General features: G+C 37.7%; 1 protein-coding gene across 1 annotated transcript in view; it reads right to left on the bottom strand.

Moving 5' to 3' along the window:
* The window catches only part of LOC118845328 (interleukin 18 receptor accessory protein), a 28,220-nt gene extending 26,705 nt beyond the window's left edge, over positions 1-1,515 (bottom strand). Inside the window, exon 1 of the mRNA XM_036753225.1 lies at positions 1,499-1,515. The gene's annotated coding sequence lies outside the window, so the exon portion shown is untranslated. The remainder of the gene's footprint in view (positions 1-1,498) is intronic.
* Positions 1,516-24,196: the final 22,681 nt, after the last annotated feature.

Below are 24,196 nucleotides of genomic sequence, written 5' to 3' on the forward strand. Positions count from 1 at the left end.
TAAACTGCCTACAATTCTTTCCTATGTATACCTTTGCATCTATGGAGACAATGGAGAGGTGGAGAGATGAAGCTTTATCATTTTCTTAGCTGTTAGTTTAAATCTCTTATTTGACAAGGCCTCCTTTGAAGGGCATTCACTCTCTATTTTGTTGTTGTTGAGTCATTTCAGTCATGTCCAACTCTCTGTGACCTGGTCTGGGGTTTTCTTGGCAAAGATACTGGAGTGATTCACCATTCCCTTTTCCAGCTCATTTTGCAGATAAGGAACTGAGGCAAACAGGGTTATGTGACTTGCCCAGGGATGCACAGCTAGTAAATGTCTGAGGTGAAATTTGAACTTATGAAGATGACTTCCTGATTGCAAGTCCAGTGCTCTATCTGCTGTGCCACCTACTTTACCCTCTCCCACTATTACCAGGTAGTTTTTAAAAGATTCCCTAATATAAACTCAAAGCCCCTATGCAACAAACACATTGTGTGAAATAAAGCACTAGGAGGCATTGGCTAAATTAAGTTACACTCTACATGTATGAACATAAAGAGTAACTTTAATGACAGACAGAGTAGGTGGCCACCTACATGGTTTGATTTTAGGGACTCTGGAAGATACCTTTGCTTTCCCCTAATGTATGACATGGGAAATTCCTTCATTTTAAATCCAGAGATAAGACTGAAAATGCAAATAAATCTGAGAGAGGTGTTATCTTAAAATCAGAAATATCTAAATAACTGACTTCAATGTTTTCCATGTAGAATACAATGAACAAATATTTGTAAAGAAAAAAATGAATATAACCTCATTTCATGAGAATAGATTTTTAAATGGGAAAGGAAAGAGATAGAAAAAGAGCTTGAAAAAAGGGGAGAAAGATGACAGGCAGAAATAAAAGGGAAGACTAAGGTACACAAAAGAAGCATATTGCCTGAAGACAGTCCTAATGAAAGCATTTCAGTGGATTTTTTTAAGAGAATATTTTATGGTTTTTGCTGTTCTTGCTATTTTTTAATTACTTGCTTTTTAAAGAAAAGTAAGACCAGAAGAGGTTTGGGGAAAAGTGATCTGTGTAAAAACAATGAGAAAAATAAATTCTTACATAAGGTCCAACATATCCTATTTCTATCTGGTGCATGAGAGGAAGCACAGTCCCTGCTCTCAAACAATTGATAAGCTCTAATGTGAATAATCTAATTTAGACATCATGAGTCCATCCATACTCTAATATTTTCATTATTAATTCCTCAAAACATACTTTATTCATAAAAACATTCTTTATTCAAAAATATTCATAAAAATATAGAATAATCTATATTCATAAAAGAGTATACAGTGTATATACACCCTAGTTATGGGCACTTCTCATCTGCTACAACCATTTGCTAATAGGAAAGCTAGCCCGGAGGATGTGCCATTTGTTGCCAGCACTGCCCAAGTCATTTGCGCATGGGTATTTTATCAGTAGCACCCAAAATTGAATGATGGGTAACAATTGTCTTACCTTGGTTACCAGTAGTGAGGCATGAGAAGTGCAGAGAGAGCTGTATTTCCTTCCTATTTCAGTCATTTCAAGGTAATGCAACTGATGAGAAGCTTTTGGGAATATCCATTTTCATATTATCCCATGTTTTTCATAGCCAGAGTGAGAGAGCACACGGGAAAAAAAAAAAACCAAATTTTAGGGTCTGATGTTGATAAATTAGACCTGTAAAAAGAAAGGAACCATTATCATGAAACCTTCAGTTAGCCAGCAGGAATTTTAACTTAAGTTTTAAACAAGCCCCTAAAAAGGGTTGTTTTCAACCAGATAAATGGTCGTTTTGTACAAAACCAGATTCACCATTCTTCTGTCAAGCGGAGGAAATATCACATATTTTAAAACCTTAAAAGATGAGCATCTACAAACTCTTCCTCTGGCCATCTGATTCAGTCTGATAAGATGTGTGGTCTGGTTAAAATGAAAGAGTATATATGCCTATTTCTTTTAAAGGAAATTCCTCTGTACAGACCCTTTCTCAAGTGTGGTTTTTTTCTTGTAATACTAACTAAAGAACATGTATATTAGTTGTAACCTCAAGACTGAATAAGCTTCTTCTGGTATTTCTTTCATATCAAAAGCAAACAAATGAGGGTGAAAAATCCCTCTGAATTCCTCTCATATAAAGTAACTGTTTGGTTCATTTGGTTGGGGTTTTTTGGTGTTTTGGTTTTGGTTTTTTTTTGTTTGTTTTTGTTTTTGGGGGGTTTTTTGTCTGGTTAGTTGGTTTTACTGGAAGGGAAATAACATTTACATAACAAAATCTTGACAGTTTTACAGTTTCTGTTCCAAAAAATGAAACATTCACAATGGATGATGTAATTAGGAGGGTTCTATACAGCTTCTGGAAATCATTTACAAATATTTAATAACCTGGTGCATAAATAAAATTATAGTACCTACATGAATACAAAGGAATAGGGACAGAAAAATGAAAGAAAGGAAGAAATTCATAAAATCCTATATATGTCCAAAATCTTTTTGGTGGGAGACATAGAAGAAGCAAGAAAGAGTACAGTGACTTGTAATTGCATTCTACTGAGATCCCCAGGCAAACAACAGCTGAACTGGTTCTATTTGTTTTGAGATTCTAGCATAAAGCCATTGATAGTAATCAAAGGGAATTGAGCAAGGTAGCTATTATGAGAAAAGGCAAAAGAGAACTATTTACAAAGGTTTCCCTAGGGGTCAACAAAAATGGAGGAAAAAAAGTAAGAGAAAAAGTGAGAAGAGTGCTTTGCATAAATAAAACTTTCAATGGGAGCCCCATTGACTGGAGAATTTATTAGCCGGCGGCCATTGGGATACTGCAATGGCCATGTGTTGGGGTGATTTGGCTTATATAGGATATGTGGGAGTACAGGGCAGGGAAACAGGAAAAAAGGTCCTGGCTGATCAAAAGATTCAGTCAGGTTATCGTACTAGTGGGATAATCTTATTTACATTCCTTGGTGGAGTCATGGAGCCCCAGGGATATCTGCTAGAAAGGGTCTGCCAGGTTATCCTTCAGTGGGATGGTCCTATCTATTGACATTCCTTGGTGGAGTCATGGAGTCCCAGGGGGTTTGCTAAATGCCAAAGATATCTGAGTCCATTCTTTCTGGGGGTGCTTGTCAGTAGCTAGGGGTTACTCAGGGGTTCCTAATTTTCCCTGTATTACACAACACATAAGGGACGCAGTTTTAACTCAAGTTCCACATAACATTGGTCCTATCACATTCACCCAAATAAGGCATGACTGATGGATGAGTCCTCTTCCCAGTTACCATTAGACTAGGTCACAAAGATCTCTCCCAAAGATCACCATTTGCCCCTTGAGACATGTATGCTATGCCAGACAAAAACCTGGGATTCTGGGTTCTGAGGTTCCCTCCTGACTTTCCAAAGGTCATGAGAACAGATATGCCTTTACCTAGAACAGAGAAGAACAAGTACAAAGGCCAAGGACCTAAGTCCATGACCTTCCTAGGGAAGTCCTTTCCCTTTATAGCATTGTCTCTCACCAACCATTTTGAGTGAAGTCAAACTACCAGAACAGAGGCTAAAAGAATGAGATGAGAGATCAAGTCAGTGCTGACTCAGACCTTTTAAATGCCTCTGAAGCCAATAAAAGTTCTTCCCATTCACCATGTTGTCAGACAGTGAGAATCAGTTATAGATATCTGTATACCCTCCCCAGGCACTTACATGTTACATCACAACTCTCCTAGAAGCTTTAAATGGAAATGAAATGAAGAGAAAATTGCCTTCATATATTTGCCCAGCTAAATAAAGTAGCAGCTTCCTTCAAAAATCAGCTTAGATGCCACCTTCTCCCTGAGGCCCTTCCTAATTCCCTTTGGTAGTTATTGCTCTCTAACTCTTGAAATTACATCATATGACTTTGTATATACTTTTTTATTTACTTAACTTTGTATGTATCCTAATCTCCTGGGAAAATATATTCTCCTTGAGGGCAGAGGCAACTTCTTTTCTTTGTTTTTGTCTCTGTAGCCCCAGTTCTTAGCAAATACTAACCCTACATACAAGAGGTGCTTAATTAATTCTTGTAAAATTGAGTTTAAGAATACCAATGGTACTGGGAAAACTTTAAAATTACCATGGAGTCACTTTATAGGACTAGACAAAATAATAACAAAGCTCATCCAGAGGAGCAAAGAGTCGAAAATCTCAAGGGAAAGGATGAAAGAAAAATAGAGATGAAGGCAGCCTAGTATATTCTGGTAAATAGTTTGTATACACTCCAAAAATCAATAAACTAATCTTTGACTCAGAAATAACACTGTTAGGCATATGTTTCAAAGAAGTAAAAGACAGAGGGAACAGAGAGATATGCTTGAAAATATTTACAGAAGTTCTTTTTGTTAAGCAAAGTATTATAAACAATATGGGTGACTTCTGGATTAGGTAAGCAATAGGATGGTAGGCTAAACATTTTCTCTAATACTTATGACCCCTCAGATTGTGCCAAAGATAAAGCAACTTCAGCTATCCCTGTGGTCTGGGACACCAAGAATACAAAAGAAGGTTAAAAAAAAAGGAAATGACATTCACTGACTCTAAGCTTACTCAGCACTCCTACCCCTTCTCCCATTTTACCAGCAGGAAGGAATGCACTAGCAGATGCAAAGACACACAAAGGCTTACATCAAAACCTATCCCTACACTTTAGTCTCCTCTTCATCTTTCCAATGTCATAGAAACTCCAGATCTAGACTGTGGAAGTTTCCTTGGGCCTTAACATCTGATTTGCCCATAGCCTTTCAGGAATAAAAGCCTGCTTGGTGCTGCAACCCAGAAGCACCAATACTGCAAAGTTCTCAACTGCTGGTAGTTCTGAACGGCTGGTTCTGGAGAAAGCAGATCCTGAACTGCTTGTGCTAGCAAGTTTTTAACTGCCAGTGCTGGGCCAAAGAACCAATGAACAGAGGGAATGGAACAGGTTCTAGGGGCCCATTGCACTGTTTGTGGAATTGTGTGTATGGAGACTTGTGCAACACTCCACCAAGCCTGAAGGGAGAGCAGAACATCCACTTGGGGCCAGTTCTGGACCCAAAATCAGTTGAGATAAAGATGAAAGGTGGTGATCTGTGAATTGCCCAGAGTGAGAGGAGACTGATACACTTTAAAATCCAGCTTCTAAGGAAACCACACTTAGAGGGAAGGGAATCAGGAGTGAGCAATAAAGAAAAGAAAAGAAAAGAAAAGAAAAGAAAAGAAAAGAAAAGAAAAGAAAAGAAAAGAAAAGAAAAGAAAAGAGAAGAGAAGAGAAGAGAAGAGAAGAGAAGAGAAGAGAAGAGAAGAGAAGAGAAGAGAAGAAAAGAAAAGAAAAGAAAAGAGAAGAGAAGAAAAGAAAAGAAAAGAAAGGAGGAGAGAAAGAGAGACAGAGAGAAAGAGATGGAGAGACAGAGAGAGTTAAAAAAATTTAAGGAAGAAGAAATCTCAAAGATCTTGAACATAAACAGATAAATCCATAGGAAGAACAGAAGGAAATCTGGCCTATACATATAGTAAAAGAATTCAAGGATCTGTGAATAAATGGTACAAAATAAAGTAAAATGATCCGACATTTGATGAGGCAGTGAACCCTGTGGGAATTAAGAACATGAAAATACAACATACTGTTCCTGTATGATTTAAAAGAGAAATGTGAATTAGGAGAGCAAAATTATGGTCTGCACAGCAAAAATAATAAGGAGAATAGAAAAACTTGAATCTGCAGCGGCAAGCCTCACCAAAGAAACAAAAGAGAGAAAAACAGATTGGGAATGCAAATACACAGAAGTGAAAGACAATCCAAAAGAAGAGGATCAAAAAACAAGAACACTAAAAGAAAATATACTCACTATGTAAGCAAAACATACAGATCTTGAAGACAGGATGAGTAGAAACAATCCAAGGATCATATTTCTCCCAGAAGCACATGATAGGACAAAAAAAAAACCTTGGTTGGTTGTTGTCCCTCATTCTGGAAGAGTACTAAAATGACACTGTGGTGTGGTCAAGGTACAGGGTATCCAACAACGATTGATCAGACCAATATGAGCTCTGAAGGCTCTATCACAGGTCAGGCACAAATAGTCTGTATGAACATCTCTGATGAAATCTCTACGTTTGGAAACCATGGGGTAAGCCCTACAAGGCAATGGCAGAAAGCACATGGAGAGCAGAATTTATAATGGACACCTTGAAAATTTTGAATGTGTGAAAAACACAGAGAAAAGTGAGAGACCATATGACTATAGGAGTTGGTTGGCTGTTGTCCTTTGTTTTCAAAGGGGACAAAAATGACTGTGTTGGGGTGTATCTGACTGTGGCTGATCAGATCAATATGAGATCAGAAGGCTCTACCATAGGTTGGGCACAGATAATCCATATGAACATTTGGCATGGAGATGTCTCTAAATTTGTGCTTCTTGTGTTTCTTTTGAGCTACTGTAAAGGCAAGTAAAGTGGGATTTTTTGCTGTTTTTCTGTGTGCGTCATTCAATTTGCCAGCCTCAGTCTTACATGCCTCTGTGCTGAGCCAAACAGACATATGCATGTGGGCTCTAGTCAATCAGATGCTGAGTAGAACTGTATATATAAAGAGCTGGTGTTGAGGAAGTAGACATTAAGAAAATCAGCACTGAGGGAGTGAGCCAGCAATGAGAAGAAAAGAATGAGAGAAGACCTCTGAAGGTAGAGACTTGCTGAAGGAGCCTCTGAACTTTGAAAGTGAAAAGAGCTGTACTGCAGAAACCTGCCCATGGAAAGGAGGCTTAGCTTAAGACCCTTTTGAGAGCTGTTAAAGCGAGCTGAGCTGTTATCACAGAGCCTCTGGACTTTGGAAGTGAATTCAGATGACCATGCTAGTGATGTGTGTAAGTATTGCTGTTGTTCTGTTAAGCTTTGTTTTTCCAGGGGCAGAAGCTGCTGGCCCTGGAGCCTGCTGTCAGGAAGGAGCAGGAAGATCCTGGAATAGAGCAGTCCCCATGAGCTGAGGCAAGGAACAGGAGCAGAGAGCTGCCTGCCTGTGAACCCAGGTGAGAGTCAGGAGCAGTCATCTTAGAGGAAGAGCCATGGAACTTGGAAGTCAACCTTGAGTTAAGATGAAAGGACTTTACTTGGACACTTGGTATTGATTAAGGAGATTGTTCTTACTGTGACCTAGGCGTGGATAGTATGGTATTTTCTGCTACCCCTTAAGGATGTATTGTGCTAGTGAAGACCCTAGCCTGGTGTAATGACAATTTAGATTTGAAGATCTTTCCCACCCATTGATAGGCCATATGACCTGTTTATGTCGCAGGACGCCTAAGTCACATGTGGTAGGAGGAGCTTGCTGAGAGGAAAAGGAAAGTGTGTCACAGGAAATGCTCATAGAGAATGCAGTTAGAGCTGAGGGAAAGAGCAGACCTTTGGTCGCTCTGAGTATGTTTGTGGGAAGGCCCCAGCAGGGGGGTCATAAGCTTGTGAGATGGATTGGTTCTCTGCTGTGACTTCATGTATTGAATTCCTTGCTGCTATGATGGATTGGGCTTATTGGTTTCGGGATCTGGTCCCCTGATGTCTAAGCAAATGTTTTACTTCTTCTACCTTCTATGTGGAGAGTCTCTTATATTTTGCAATACAGACCCATGCAGGCATTTTGACAATTATCATCTATATTGTGATTATTGCCTTGCTATACAATTGGCTCCGGATTTATGACTTATGCAAAGTGGCCCAGTAGAATTGTAAGAGACTGTACAAGATGACTATGCAAACTGGTGTTTATGGCAAAAAACAACCAAGTTGAAATGTACCCTTAGGATTTTGGTCTAGGAAACTACCTTCATCTGGAATACAATATACACCTTTTGAAAAGCAGCTATTAGCTGCATATTGGACTTTAGTAGAGACTGAACAACTGACTCTGGGCCATGAAGTGATATTGAGGCTGGAATCCTGATTATGACCTGGGTAATGAGTAGCCCAGCTTCTCACAGAATTTGACATGGTCGAGAGGCTAGCATAATTAAATGGAAATGGTACATTCAAATAGGTTTAAAACAGGCAAAAGTGAAGTTTCTGCTCTATGTGAATTTATAGTAAGCATAGATATTGAGGGAAATGACAAATCCCCTGAACCAAGGCAACAGTTGGTACAGTCCTTGATAAAGTGGAATGACAGATATGATGGACTAACTGAAGAACAGAAGAAACATTCATGGTTTACTGATGGGACTCATATTTGGGTCATAAAATACATTGGAAAACAGTAGCCTACAACCCATGTACTAAGAGAACTTTGGAAAGTACTGGGATAGGTGGAAGTAGTCAATATTCTAAATTTATGGCAGTACATCAAGCTATTAAAGAAGAACAAGGAAGGTAGTGTCATATATTTACTGAATTGTGGACAGTAGCTAATGAGTTAGCTACTTGGATGCTCATGTGGAAAAATCAAAATTGGGAAATTCATGGTAAACAAGTTTGGGGCAAAGAATTATGGGAAGATATATGGGACATGTCTTTGGTTACTAATTTGTTAGTTTTTCATGTAGATGCTCACATGGCCCTCACTACGCCAGAACATGAGTACAATGCACATGCTGATCGACTAGCTAAGATTGCTACTGAACATATTTTCCCTACTCTGACACTAGCTGATGATTCAGTACTAGCAAAGTGGGTCAAAAAAATGGCCAGCCATTTAGGGGTCCAGGTCACACACTGGTGGGGCACAAGATTGAGGTATTAGTATCTCTCATTCATTGTTAAAACAAGTAACAGAGAAATGTTATATATGTCAATTGGAAAAGAAACGAACTGTTCCTTGGGTAGTAACTAGAGAAATAGCAAGGGGAAAAGTTCCAGCCTAGTTTTGGCAGATAGATTATAGTGGACCACTACCCCAAGACAAAGGATGTAAATTTATATGTACTTCTGTTGACATCTATTCAGGTGGGACATGTCTTTGGTTACTATTCAGATATACTAGTGGCTTGTCCTTATAAGAATGCAGCTCTGAAAAATACCTGCAAAACTCTAGATATCATAAGTCTATATTATGGAACCCCAATGCAAGTTCAAAGTGACAATGGTTCACATTTCAAAGGTAATGAAATGAAGAGATGTTGTGTATTGAACAATATAGAATGGATATATCATATTCCGTATTATCCACAAGCCTCTGGGTTAATTGAAAGAATGAATGAATTATTGAAAGAACAGTTCAAATAATTTGTATCAACATTAGAAGGATAATTTGTTCACTGCTTTAGGTAATTTGAATAACAGACCATTAGAAGGAAGTCCACCTCTAGCCAGAATGATGACCCCAAATCTGCAGATTAGAAAACAGCAAACACATAAGATCTCATATATTGAGTATTGGACTCCGCCAATGCTGGAGATGTCCCACCACTGTATCCAAGAATACCTAGTTCGGCAGGATGTGATTTACATTGTTTAGAGAACTTTTGGTTGGATAGAAAAGAAATAAGAAATATCTCTGCTGGGATATGTATGAGAATCTCTAAGAATCATTTTGGACAGATATTACCTAAATCAGGATTAGCAGCTTGAGGAATACATGTATTGGCTGGAGTGATATTATCCAGGAGAAATTATTGTGACATTCCAGAATATGGGTTTAGAACCCATACAGTTTTGTAATCAAATGATTATTATTCCTTGTGAAACCATACCCCTTATGAAGACTGACCCTCCTTCCAAAATAACTATCAGAGGAAATGAAGGACTTGGTTCTACTGATAGAATACAATTGGGAGCTCAAATATGGGTAAAACAGAAGCCAGACTATGTTCCAAAGACTGCAGAAATTATAGAACATGGGAAGGATAATACCATAACTTTTGTTTACTCAGGAGAAAATAATTATCAAATTGTATCCTTGACTCATGTATTCCATTGTGAATGAGGCTATGATTGTTTCCTTGTTTCTTTTTGGCTTTTGTCTGTTAAATTCGTTTGTGAGATTCGTTTCCTGCAAGCTTAGTACTATCCACCTGCAGATGCCTGATTGCTTAAGCCAGATGTCACCCTCTGATGTGTTCAGATGTCATCTCCGGACCTGTCCATGACTCTGATGTGTCATTCCTGGACTTGTCCACAACTGTGATGTGTCATCACTGGACCTGATGACCGTAATGGGCCATCCCTAGACCTTGCGTCAAATGAGTTCCAGATGCCAGCTTGCTAAAGAACTGACCTCTTGAATGGTACTTTTTACCTCTTGGGGCAGGGACAGCTCCACATCCAATTTCTGTAGGAAGAAGCTATGGAGGATGAGAGTTTTGCCCTTTACCCCAAGATTTTGAGCCCCATTCGTTTGAGGGGGGAATGATGACATTGTTTTATATACTTATTTTGTGTTATCCCTGTTATATTATTCTAAAGTTCTGTAGACACCAGTTATCCCATAACTCCCATTGCCCTATGTAATGGATAAGAAAGGTATTTGGGCCGAATGAAACGACAATTTACATTTGAAGAAATTCTCCACCCATTAATAAGCCATGTGACCTACTTATGTCCCAGGAAGCCTAACTCACATGTGGTGGGAGGAGCTTGCTGAGAGGAAAAGGAAAGTGCGTCACAGGAAATGCAGAAAGAGCAGCTAGAGCTGAGGGAAAGAGCAGACTTGGGGTGGCTCTGAGTGTGTTTGTGGGAAGGCCCCAGCAGGGGGCTCATAAGCTTATGAGAGGGATTGGTTCTTTGCTGTGATTTTGTGTATTGAATTCTTTGCTGCTATGATGGGTTAGGCTTATTGGTGTTGGGATCTGGTCTTCTGGTATCTAAATAAATGTTTTACCTTCTATGTGGAGAGTCTCTCATACTTTGCGATTTGGAACTACATGGGCATTTTGACAATTATCATCTATATTGTGATCATTGCCTTGCTAATACACCTGGAACCTCCTGATTTGGGGGATGCAATGATATATGCTGTGTAGTGCAATGTTCTTTCACACACACATACACACATATATATAAATATAGATACAGATATAGATATGTTTTGCTTAAAGATGTTGCTATGAATGTTATGCTTTACTTTATTGAACAATATTTAGTTTTGAATAAATAGAAAGTTCATTATACTATGCGATTAGACCCTTAAAATTATTCACAGCAGCAGTTCTCAGGTGTGCTGCCATGACTGGCATTACAAGTACCAAAATTCAGCTTTGCTCATTGAGCACAGAACCTGCTTTGATACGGGCATACCATTCTGGGTGGTCCTTTGCCAGTGCTTTCTATGTCTCACAATCAATTCCAAAGTTCTTCAGAGAGACCGTGAGAGTATCCTTGTATCACTTCTGGCTTCCGTGGGAGTCTTTGCCTTGTGTGAGTTCTCTGTAAATAGTCTTTTAGGCAAACATACATTTAACATTCAAACAATGTGCCAGCCCACCAGAGTTGTGTCCTTTGTAGCAGAGTTTGAATGCTTAGCAATTTAGCTCAAGAAAGGACCTCAGCATTTGATACCTTATCTTGCACATGATCTTCAGAATCTTCCTAAGACAATTTATATGGAAGCAATTCATTTTCCTGGCATGTCACTGATATACTGTCCAGGTTTTACAGGCATACAACAATGAGGTGAGCACAACAGCTCTGTAGACCTCTGATTTGGTAGGCAGTCTAATAACTCTTCTCTCCCACACTTTCTTTTTTTTCCTTTCTACCTATATTGTGTACTTATTGCATCTATTATTTTCCTGTTTCTGGTTACTTCACTCTATGTCACATGTTTCTTTGAATTTTTTCTTTTATAAGACATATATACGACATATGAATGTCAAATAGATGTATATATATGTATATAATATGATTTTTATATTCCACTGCATTTATGTGCCAGATTTCATTTAGCTAGACCTCTATCAATGGGTACCTATTTTGCTTCTTTTTCTTGGGTATGAAAAAGTGCTGAAAATAATTTTTTTTTTGAGGAGGGAAGGTAGGGCAATCGGGGTTAAGTGACTTCCCCAAGGTCACACAGCTAGTAAGTGTCAAGTGTCTGTGGCTGGATTTGAATGCAGGTCTTACTGATTCCAGGGCTGGTGCTTTACTTGATGTGCCATGTAGCTGCCCCTAAGAATATTTTTTTAACAATATATGGAATGTTTTTCCTCTCTTTAAATTCCTTGGTGGCAGAGTATTGACTCTTTCTTTTGTCATCTTTGTCAACTTGCTGTGTTTGAGTTGTTCTGATGTACATACATTATATTCTTTTATGATTTGGAGCATTCTTTCGTATGTTTGTTAATTGTTTGTACTTCTCTTTTCTTGAGAATTTTTTGTTCTTATCTGCTAAACATTTATCCATTGATGAATGGCTTTGATCTTAAATATTTATGAAATTCCCTATATACTTTGGATATTAGAAATTTATGAGAAAATTTATATATTTTTTCCAGTTCCAAATTTCTCCTTATCCAACTGCATTGATTGTATAAAAAGATTTTCAGTTTAATGAAATCAAAATGACATTTTATCTTTTATGATCTTTTATCTCCCCCATCTAATTAAGAATTCTCCCCCTATTGTATTTGAATTCTTAGCTAAAAATGGGATAGTAGTGGTCACAAAAAGATAACCTAGACAAATTAAATAACTTGAAATTGAAAGACTTTTGCATAAACAATAGTAACACAATTAGGATAAGAAGGGAAGCAGTCAAATGGAAAGAAAATGAATCAAATATCTTTGATAGGGCTTAGTATCTAAACTATATAAGCAACTAATAAATATATATGACCAAATGGCTGTTTCTTTCAGAGCCTCCAAAATACTGAGTTAGCTCTGGCAATGCATGCATAAACCACATCATCTATGTGCACATCCCTGGAAAGTATCCCAGGATAAGTGAACTTATCTATAGCATTCAACATTTCTGCATTTGCTGTAACCAATGGTTCCACATATGTATAACGTGGTGCTGGCTGGTACAGAACCTGTGTTTTCCTGGTGTTAATTGTTGGGTCAAAATTCCCACAAGCAACAGAGAAATTCTTATCTGGTCAGAGGTGCAGTTACACCTCCCTACCATACCAAATGCTGGGTGTATGGCCTAGAATTGCTCAGGCAATTGTCAAAACAGGGTTGAAATGACTGAGGGTATACCTTTCTTCCTGCCTCATTTTACAGTCCTCTGTTTCTGGGCCCCCTCCCACCCTCCTGCAATACAAACTTGTTTTCTTACTCCCATTAAGTTAAGTTCTTAGCGTGCCCATTGCTCTTGAGATCTATTTACAGCAGCTGGATCTTATATGGGATTGCAGCAGAACCCATGTGTTAAAATTGTATTTTGTCCTGGTTGTCCTAAACACCTTCTCTTCTTGTCCCCCCCTTCTAGTCAGTATAATAAGTTTATTAGTAGTCAGGATAAAGAAACAATAGCAGGAAATAAGATCACAAAGGTGAACCCGGAAATCCCATACAAACTACCCCAAAGATCAAAGCAACATAATTTACAAATTGTTTTACGTATGAGCCAAAACTCACATTATAGTAGTATCAGGGGAAGCCGTCTAGGCTCTGCTTGTCAAGATTCTGTTGTAATAATATGGAAAGTCCCAGACAAAATCCAATACAGGTCCAGATCAGCAAAATATCAAAAAGATGATAACTTTGAGATGTAAATTTGAAGTTTTACCAATAACTTTGAGATGATTTGGATATATTAATGAAATAACCCCAAGGTTGCACAAATATTATTGGTCTGTTTCAAAAAAAAAAACAGCCTATAAAAATGAGACCTCAAAAATTCCTGGTCACTGAGAACTCTTCCATCTTCATCCAGTCCATGCTGCCGAATGCTCTCAACTCTAATCCTTGGTTACAAGAGTGTTATTTTCTGCCTTTTCCTGGCCATCCCTCTGCCCCCTGCTGCTCCTATCTTTCTAAGGTTCCTTTCCTTCACCATCCCATTTCCCCTGTCCTGAGTCATGCCATCTGACACCATATCCCTCCCCACTTTTTGCTGCTTGTCTCTGTGCCTTATTAAAGTTTTAAAGTATGATTGCCACCCCATTTTCCACAACCAAATATGGTCATTGAGTACTGTATCAGTAAGGCAATAATAACAATGTAGATGATAGTCGTCAAAATGCCTATGTAGTTCTGTATTGCAAAGTATACGAGACTCTCCACATAGAGGGTAGAAAAAGTAAACCACTTAGACACCAAGCCATTTATCCAATCTATCAGAGCAGTAAAACATGGAGCCTCACCATCCCAAAAACCTCTCTGACCCCCTGCTGGGGTCTTCCCAAAAACAAACTCACAGTGGATGTGTCATAGCCTGTTCAGCTATCAGAGGTCGACTTGTGTTACCTCAGCTCTAACAATGACAATGGCCGTTAACAGCCATAACAGCTCTCTCTCTCAGCATTTTCCATGACACAACTTCTTTTTCCTCTCAGCACAGGTGACATAGGCTTCCTTTGATGTAAGCAGGTCACATGGTTTATTAATGGGTGGGAAAGATATTCAAATCTAAATTGCTATTACAAGTGCCCAAAGAACCAAGAGGTGCCAGCCCCATTGTCATAATTTCATAAATTAATTATTAACTCAACCCACAACTATGGATGTGGGTTTTGAGAGAATGTGGCAGCTCAGAAAGCTACATAAAGCAAGAGTTCTTAATGTCAAGTCCATGAATTTTTAACATATATATTTTTATAATCAATCAGGGGATAAATATTTATTAAGTATGGGCTATTTGCCAGGCTCTATGCTAAATGCTGAGAATACAAAGAAAGGTAAAAGACAGACCCTGGCCTTGAGAGCTCGTAAACTCATGGGAATAACAACATGCAAACGACTACGTACAAATTAAGCTATGCGAAGGCAGGTGTCTTAACTTCGTATCTGCCCAGTGCTTAAAAACCTTTATTCTATGCACTGATGTAATCGTATGTATTTCAAGTTTTGTTTTTTACAACATTATTCTGGGGAATCCATAGGTTTCACCAACTGCCAAAGGGGCTCGTGACAGGACAGGACACATTAAGAATTCCTGACACAAGACTGATCTACAAGTCACTATCCAGTAAAGACATCAACATGCCATTGGTTCCAGTAGCCCAGCGCCAGTTTCCAGTACCTGACAGTCACATGTTGTTGCTGCTGTTGTTGAGTCATTTAAGTTGTATCCCACTCTTCATGACCCCATTTGAAGTTTTCTTGGCAAAGGAAGTGGAGTAGTTTGCCATTTCCTACTCCGGCTCATTTTATAGGTGAGGAAACTGAGGCAGACAGGGTGAAGTGATTTGCCTCACACAGCTAGCAAGTGTTTGAGGCCAGATATGAATTTAGGTCTTCTTGACTTCAGGTTCAACGCTCTATCCACTGTGTCATTTAGCTGTCCTCACAGTCATGTACCAGTCAATGAAATCAGTAGATTCCTATCAGGGCACCCCACCCACTCTGGTTTATGAAGGGCAAGACATGGCTACCCTATAGCAGCACCAGAAGTTTTAACCAGGATTCTCAGTACTTCCACTCTAACTCCCTTAGCATGTTCAACTGGGGAGGGTGGGTACAAAAGGAAGTGATGGTTGTTTCTTGCTGGGTTAAGAGGGAAAATCATTTCGAGTTACTATCAAGACAACTGTTGCTGCTATTCTTTCTAAAATAGGTTTTGGCACAGAGGCACATTAAAAAAAAAAGCTGCCTAGGGCTTCAGTGGATCCAGCAGCATGACTAATGATTTACACTTTGCAACTAACCTTGTCTTAGGTTAATACCTAGTATGGTCATTTAGAAGGAAGCATTCAGGGAGAGAAAGATAAAATAAAAAATATCTACAAAATGCTTTAAATGGTTTATCAAATGGGAAGTAAACATTAAAATTCCTTCAGCTTCTTCCAGTTCCTTCCCAACTTCAGCAAAAGCTGCCACCACTCTATTGTTACAGGAAATGAAAGGATGTAGCCACCTCATGAAAACCATAGGCCAACCACGATTGATGCTCATAAAGTAACTCATGTAGAGAGAGAGTCAGACACAGGAGGAAGAGTAGTTCTGCAGGTTTTGAGGAGTTTTCTTCTATTTTCCTTATCCTATCCTCATGCATTTCTTTGGGTAGAAACATGTTAACTTTCCAAGTTACTCCAAAGGAAGAGAGAGGAGAAGGGAAAGGGAATCTGGTAGGGTTTATATCACCTCCTAATGTTGTGGGGGATATGCTTGTGGGCGTATTCTAACTAAAAACATACCAAAAGGTAAATTAAATTCAAAAGCCTATTCCCAGTAACAGGTAGGAACAAAGTTTGCCATCATTTCATACCCCACCTTAGAACTGTTTGTTCTTTTATGCCCTCTTCTCACCTATTCAAGATAACCAGTGATTTCATGTGACTTTCATTCAGAGTAAACTTGGATCTTTCTTTTAAGGCCATGTCCAATTTTCTTGACCTTTTACTGATTAGAGCAATTCAGTTTCCTGGCATGTCACTGATATACTGTCCAGATTTTACAGGCGTACAACAAGGAGGTGAGCACAACAGCTCTGTAGACCTCTGATTTGGCAGGCAGTCTAATAACTCTTCTCTCCCACACTTTCTTTTTTTTTTTCTTTCTACCTATATTGTGTACTTATTGCATCTATTATTTTCCTGTTTCTGATTACTTCACTCTATGTCAATGTTTCTTTGAATTTTTTCTTTTATAAGACATATATATGACATATGAATGTCATATAGATGTATATATATGCATATAATATGATTTTTATATTCCACTGCATTTATGTGCCAGATTTCATTTAGCTAGACCTCTATCAATGGGTACCTATTTTGCTTCTTTTTCTTGGGTATGAAAAAGTGCTGAAAATAATTTTTTTTTGAGGAGGGAAGGATAAATTAGAGACTCTGGCTGGAGATGATATGAGACAGAAGAATGTTGAGTGAAAAAAATTCCTTCTGGATTTTTTAGTTATTGGTCATAGCAGGCATTTCAACCCAGAGAAATAAGTGAACTTTGTTGGTCATGGTATCTAATACCACCAAGGTGACATTGCAACCATTGGATTGTAACAGGTACATTACAAAGTATAGGGATAGTAGTACTCAGAGATAGAGGGGGAAATAAGAGGTTCCAATAGCTCAGTGGGTTACCTGGTAGAATACTTAGCTACATATTTCATAGGGCTGGACATACAAACAATCATGTCTTGGTTGTAACCATCAAAAGTCCCAGGAGAATTTGTAAGGATTTGAATGGAAGTCCCCCTACCACACACACACACACACACACACACACACACACCCCACCACCACCACCACCAGCACCACCACCACCACCACTATGGACTGTCACCAGGCTGTTACGGTAGAGAAAGAGATCATTGAGCATTACCAGGAATATATAGTGACAGCAACCAACAAATTTATCCTTCATCAGATGTTGGTCTTATACCTTCCTGAAGGGCTGGGGAAATGGGTTCATATGAAAATTAGAGTTTTCAGTATACCACATATACCTACATATTGTAATTTGTGAGAAAATAGGTAATGATAAAATTCAACATATCAAAAAAATCTGAAATTGATTCATCTCCCAGGTATTCTAGGTTTCTATGACAGGTGTGGGTGATAATGGAGAGTCACACTCTTTAAAAAAGGTGTTTCCAATTGCCTTAGAGCTCTATGAGAAAAGGTACCAAGCTGTTTATCTTTTCTGACCCACAATTCCAATATTGGGCGCAATCCTCAAGGATGTCAGAGAGAAAGACCCAATATATACTAAAATATTTTTTAGCAGCACTTTTCATGGTACTACAGACTGGATGAAAGGCAATACGGTATAGTGCAGGAGTGTCATGTAGCTCACAACAGTGAGTGAACCTGTACCAGGATAAAATGTAATGGAAAAATATTTAACAAAATAAAAATACAATAAAACATAGATAATATTAATTTGTGGATTTCTAAGTCAGTATGTGATTTGCAGGTAGGGATCCTTATGTATATCTTAGTGGCCCCATTTTTAATGGAGTTTGACACTACTGATGTGTGGTATAATAGGCTACTCTAGAGTTGCTGTCTCCAAAGCTACCAATAATCTCTTAATCATCAAATTTATTGGCCTTTTCTCAATCCTCATTCTTCTTGACTTTTCTGAAGACTGGCACCTGTTGATCACCTTCTTCTCCTTGATACTCTCTTCTCTTTCTGGGTTTCTGTGATATCAATTAAGTTGGAACTTTCTTACTGTTTTAAAATGATTAAGTGTCTTTGAAGGAGCCTTATTAGGTGCAAAGCCCCAGGCCCAACCCCTATCTACTAGGTGCTTAAGCCTATGTGGGCGTGAAGCCCTCAGGGTCCTAAGGGGAGTTGCTAAAACCAGAGTCAATAGTCACTCAGATGTTTGATGAGGACTAAAGAGGGTATAAAAAACTAGAACAGAGCTATTTGCGAGGGCTCTCAGTCTTGGAGGTGTGTTGATGTGAAGACTCTGGGCAGCTGTAGTTAAGAGCCCTCCAGGTTGTAAATCCAGATATTCAGATTTGTTAAACTCTGGTAACTACGCATTGAGATTTGAATCAGACAAGGTCTGTCTGTTAATGTTTGTAATTTGTTTGTGTTTGCTCTGAAGTTCAGGGTGCTGGCTTTTTTCCCTGAACTAAGTAAATGATATTTGTATGTTTGATTAAATTGAGATTGTTAACCCCTTAGCATTGCTTTCCTTAGTAAAGCAGATCAAAAGAATCTGTGTTGGCAGCTTTCTGCGTGCTGGTTGTTGGTGGGTCTTACACCCCTTCAGCAGACGCTAGCAGATTGTTGCAAGTTTCTTTTTGTGACTTTTCTGGAAAACCACCTCCTTCTTTTCTGGCTGTTTTCCCTCAAATTCCTTTGCTGGATCATCATCCAGATCAAGCCTACTAATCATGAGTATCCCCAAGGCTTTCTCCTGGGTCCTCTTCTCTTTTCCCTCTAACCTACTTTGCTTGTTCATCTCAACCATTTCCATGGATTTGATGATCATCTCCATGCAGAGGATTCTTATGTTTATTTCTTCAGCCCTAACCTCTCTCCTGACCTCCAGTCTTCCATCTCTAACTGCCTTTTGGACGTCTTGAGCTGGATGGCTTGTAGACATCTTAAACTGAATATATCCTAAAGTGAACTCATCATTTCCCCAACCTTCACCCCAACACACAAGCCTTCCTCTTTTCCTGACTTTCCTGTTACTGTCAAGGAAGCCATCATTCTTTAGATCTCCCAGGCTCACAACCTAGGTGTCATCCTTGACTTCTCTCCCACTCACTCCCACATCCAATCAGTTGCCAAATCTCTCACATTCCCTCTTTTTTTTCCTCTGACGCTCCCACTATGCTGGTAGACACGCTCATCACTTCATGCCTAGATTACTGCAATAGTCTTCTGGTTGGTCTCCCCAACTCAAGTCTCACTCCACCCCAATCCATCTTTCACTCTGTTGCATTCAGTTAAATTGATCTTCCTAAAGCAGGTCTGACCCACTTATTCAATAAATTCCAAAGGCTCCATCTTCAGGATCAAATATAAAATCCTGCTTAGCATTCAAAGCCCTTCATAATCTGACCTTCATTTCCCATCTTCTTAAATCTTTATCTCTTCCACATAATCTGTGATCCAGGGACACTGTCCTCTTTGCTATTTCTTGAACAAGATACTCCATCTCCTAACTTTACGCATTTCATTGATGGTTTCCATGCTAGGATTGTCTCCTTCCTCATTTCCATCTCATAACTTTCTGATTTTTTTTAACTTCCAGCTAAAATAACACCTCCTACTAGACTTCTTTCCTGAACCCCTTAATGCTAATGCTTTCACTCTGTGATCATTTCCAATTTATTTTGTATATATCTTGTTTGTACATATTTATTTACATGCTGTCTACCTTCATTAGACTTGAGAACATGGAATTGTTCTTTGTCTATCTTTCCTTTCTCGGTAGTCTCAGATCTTAGCAGTTCATGACACAGAGCAAGCACTTAATTAAATGCTTGTTGACTTGACTAGTCTTGAATGTATGACAATGTGTGTTCAAATCCTCTGAACCAAGTCATTTAACATCTTGGTGTCCCTAGAATATTTTCTAAGATCATAGATTAGAGGAGTTGCTGATCTCTAAGATCATAGATTAGGTTGAGTGTTTCAGATAAGAAAATTGAGTCTCAGAGATGATGTAAAGGTCAGAGGTGAGACTCAAACTCAGGTTGTTCTGACTCAAAATCTAACACTCTATGGTACTACATCAAACAGATGGATACAAAACACCCAAAATTAATAATCTAATCATTGTGTACTTGGGGAGAGAGGCCTATATTTGTTTCTTATGCTTTCCATGCATTGCAGTGATAATTACATATTTTGTGTTCTTTTTAAACCTAATGATGTGACTATATTTAGATAATTTATCCATTCTAAACTTATTGTGACTTATTGTGACCCAACACTTTTCTGTCAAACTAACTTCTGGTTTTCCCAGCAGTTCTTGTAAAACAAAGTTACTCCCCCAAGAATCTTGTGCTCTTGAGTTTAACACTACGCTATTGTAGCTGCTTCTTGATCTTGCTTATTTAATCTGTTCTATTTATCTGCTTCTTGGCCATGACACAAATAAAAAAGTTTGAGAAATAAAGGAAAACATGTATGAACTGATGAAAAGTCTGGAAAGCGAACCTCAGGTACAATATACACAATGAAGACAGCATATCAGATAAAAAAAATTTCTAAATTTACACATTCTTCTTCTTAGAACATGATGAACTATAAATATGGAAAATAACGTCTCCTGACTGTCAGTAGTTTTGTTTAGCTGTTTATTACTATAATACATGTTTGGGGAGATGGGGTTACTTGTTGGGAATTGACTAATGCAGCAAACAAAATGAATTTAAAAAACAACTGCTGAATATGAACTTGGAGCAAGAAAGGGAAGGAAGATAGATTATTGATGGATATATAAAATAGTATTTTGCCAATGAAGCATTTTTTTCTTCTATCTAAGTACAAAATTGATGGCATTAGTCAGTAAAAATTTGTTGGGAACATATTATATATGTGCGTGTACATATATGTGTGTATATGTATATATACATACATATGTGTGCACATATATGTATATGTACACACAATGCATATATTACACGTGTGTGGTTTTATTATAAATTTTATATATAAATACATATACACATATACAAATGTGTGCGAAGAATAGATATAGACATATGTGTATGGGGAGAGAGATGGATGGACACTTCTTAATCTGATCCTGGTTGGGGAGAAGGAAGGAAGAAAAAAAATTAGATATTTTGAGGTGAGGAGTAAATAAGGAAGTTCACACTTCTTTTTTCTCAGGAAAATGGAAAAAAATGTCATCTAGGCCACAGTTTCCTCATCTTAAAAATAAGGAGACTAGATTAGATGATCCTAAAGTTCCTTCCAACTCTAATACTTTCTGTGACTGTGATTTTATGAGGAGAAAATCAAAGATTTCATACTTTAAAAAGTCAAAATATATGAAATCAAGGAGTTCACTTTGTTTTTAAAAATCCATATACCAAAGAAAAAGATAACTGAACATTCTCATTGTAATTCATAGTCTCAAGAATTAATGATCCTGGCTAGTTTTTTGCTAAGGATCACATTCAAATGTATGACATGTAAAGTTCAAATAGAACTACATTAAGGTTTCAATTTAGACAAACATATCTAACTTCAAAACTACCTATATCATAAATGCAAAAGGGAAAACCTTTCTCTGCATGTAGTTTAACACTTTATATTTCCTTCACTTAAAAAAATCCATCTGAAATCATTAACCAGGTTTATGAAAATGCATCATCATCATCATTATCCCATAGATCTAGAACAGAAAGGGAATTTAGAGATTTTTTTAAACATTATTTTCATTTCCAAATTGTGTCCCTCCTTCCACCCCTCTCCTACCCATTAAGAAGGTACGAAATACAATTCCCCTCATCTATATGAAGTCATACAAAACATATTTCCACTATAGCCACGTTGGGGGGGGGAAGCAACAAAAATAAAGTGGAAAAAATATACTTCAATCTGTAGTCAAAGTTCAGCAGTTCTCTCTCTGGAGGTAGATAGCATTTTTCATTATGAGTCCTTTGGAATTGTTGTGAATCATTGTTCTGGTCAGAATATTAAGTCTTTCACAGTTGGTTATCATTACAAAATTGTTGTTACTGTTTACAATGTTCTCCTAGTTCTGATCATATCACTTTGTATTAGCTCATATAAAACTTTCTAGGTTTTTCTGAACCCCTTTGTCATTTCTTGTAGCATAATTCTTCCATCCCTCAATTAACAGATATCCAATCAGTTTCCAACTCTATTCTACTACAAAAAGAGCTGTTGTAAATATTTTGTACATATAGATTTCTTCCCCCTTCTTATATTTTTTTTAGGATATTCACCTAGTAGTGGTATTGTCGTATCAAAGAGTATGCATAGTTTAATAGCTCTTTGGGCATAGTTTCAAGTTGTTCTTCAAAATGGTTGTTCAGTTCACAGCTCCACCAAGAGTGGAGTGCTTATATTTTCATACATTCTTTAGATGTCATTTTCCTTTTCTGTCACATGAGCCAAACTGATAGGTGTGAGATGGTAGCTTAGAGTTGTTTTAATTTATATTTTCCAATTATTAGTAATTTAGAACATTTTTTATATGACTATTGACAATTTTTATTTCTTCCTTTGAAAATGCCTGTTTATATCTCTGATCATTTACCAATTGGGCAATGGTTCTCATTTCCATAAATTTGACTCAGTTCCCTATATATCTGAGAAATGAAATGATTATCAGAGAAATTTGCTATAAATATTTTCCCTAATATTCCAATTTCCTTCTAAATTTGGCTGAATTGATTTTATTTGTGCAAAAAATTTTAATTTAATGAAATAAAAATTATCCACAATACCTCACATGATCATCTTGTTTGGTCATAATCTCTTCCCTTATCCATAGATCTGACAGGTAATTTTTTCAACACTCTCTTAATTTGCTTATAATACCACCCTCTATGACCAAATCATGTACCCATTGTAAGCTTATTTTGGTATATGGTGTGAGATTCCTAGTTTCTGCTGAAAGAATTTTCAGTTTTTCCAGTTTTTTTTGAAAAGTGAGTTATTGCTGAGATGGGGTTATTTAGAAATAACTCACTTTGCTCTTCTCAGTAACACAATGTGCAGAGACAGCTCCAAAGGACTCATGATGGAGAATGCTATCTACATTCAGAGAAAGAACTACGAAGTATGAATGCAGATCGAGGCACACTTCATGCTTGCCTTTTTTTCCCCACTTTTTTTTTCTCTCTCTTGTATTTGTTGTTGGGTTGTGTTTTTTTTTTCTTTTTTTTTCTGGTTCTGTTTCTATTTCTCATGATTCACTTCATTGGTCATAATTCTTCTCCACAACTTGACTAGTATGTAAATTAATTCAATGCCAAGTTATGCATAGAAGTTATATGGGATTCCATGCCATCTTGGGGAGGGAGGGGGAGAGGGAGGGAGAGAGGAAGGGAAGAAAATCTGGAACTCAAAATTATGTAGAACCGTGTGTTGCATACTAAAAATAAAAATAAAAAAAAGAAAAGTGAGTTATTGCTCCAATTGCTTGGATCTTTGGGTTTATCAAATATCAAGTTACTGCAGTCATTTACTTCTGTATATTGAGTGTCTATTCTATGCCATCAGTCAACCACTTTATTTCTTATCTGATTCCAAATTGTTTGGTGACTATCACTTTCTAGCATGGTTTGAGATCTGGTATTGTTATGCAGCCCTCCTGCACTTTTATTTTCATTAATTCACGTTATATTTTTGAACATTGTTCCTCCAGATGAATTTTGTTAGTATATTTTTCACTCTATGAAATAAATCTTTGGTAGTTGGATTGGTATAGTACTGAATAAGGAAATTAGCTTAGGTAGAACTGTCATTTTTATCATATTGCCTTGGCCTGCCCATGAGCGATTAATATTTGCAATTGCTTACCTGTCTTTATTTGTGTGAAAAGTGTTTTGAAGTTTCATTTATATAGTTCCTGTGTATGTCTTGACAGGTAGACTCTCAGATATTTTGTGCTATTTGCAGTTGTTTTAAATGAAATTCCTCTTGCTATCCTTCTTGCTGGATTTTG

Source organism: Trichosurus vulpecula, chromosome 4 (genome assembly GCF_011100635.1).
Source record: "Trichosurus vulpecula isolate mTriVul1 chromosome 4, mTriVul1.pri, whole genome shotgun sequence".
In the NCBI taxonomy this organism is placed as follows: domain Eukaryota; kingdom Metazoa; phylum Chordata; class Mammalia; order Diprotodontia; family Phalangeridae; genus Trichosurus; species Trichosurus vulpecula.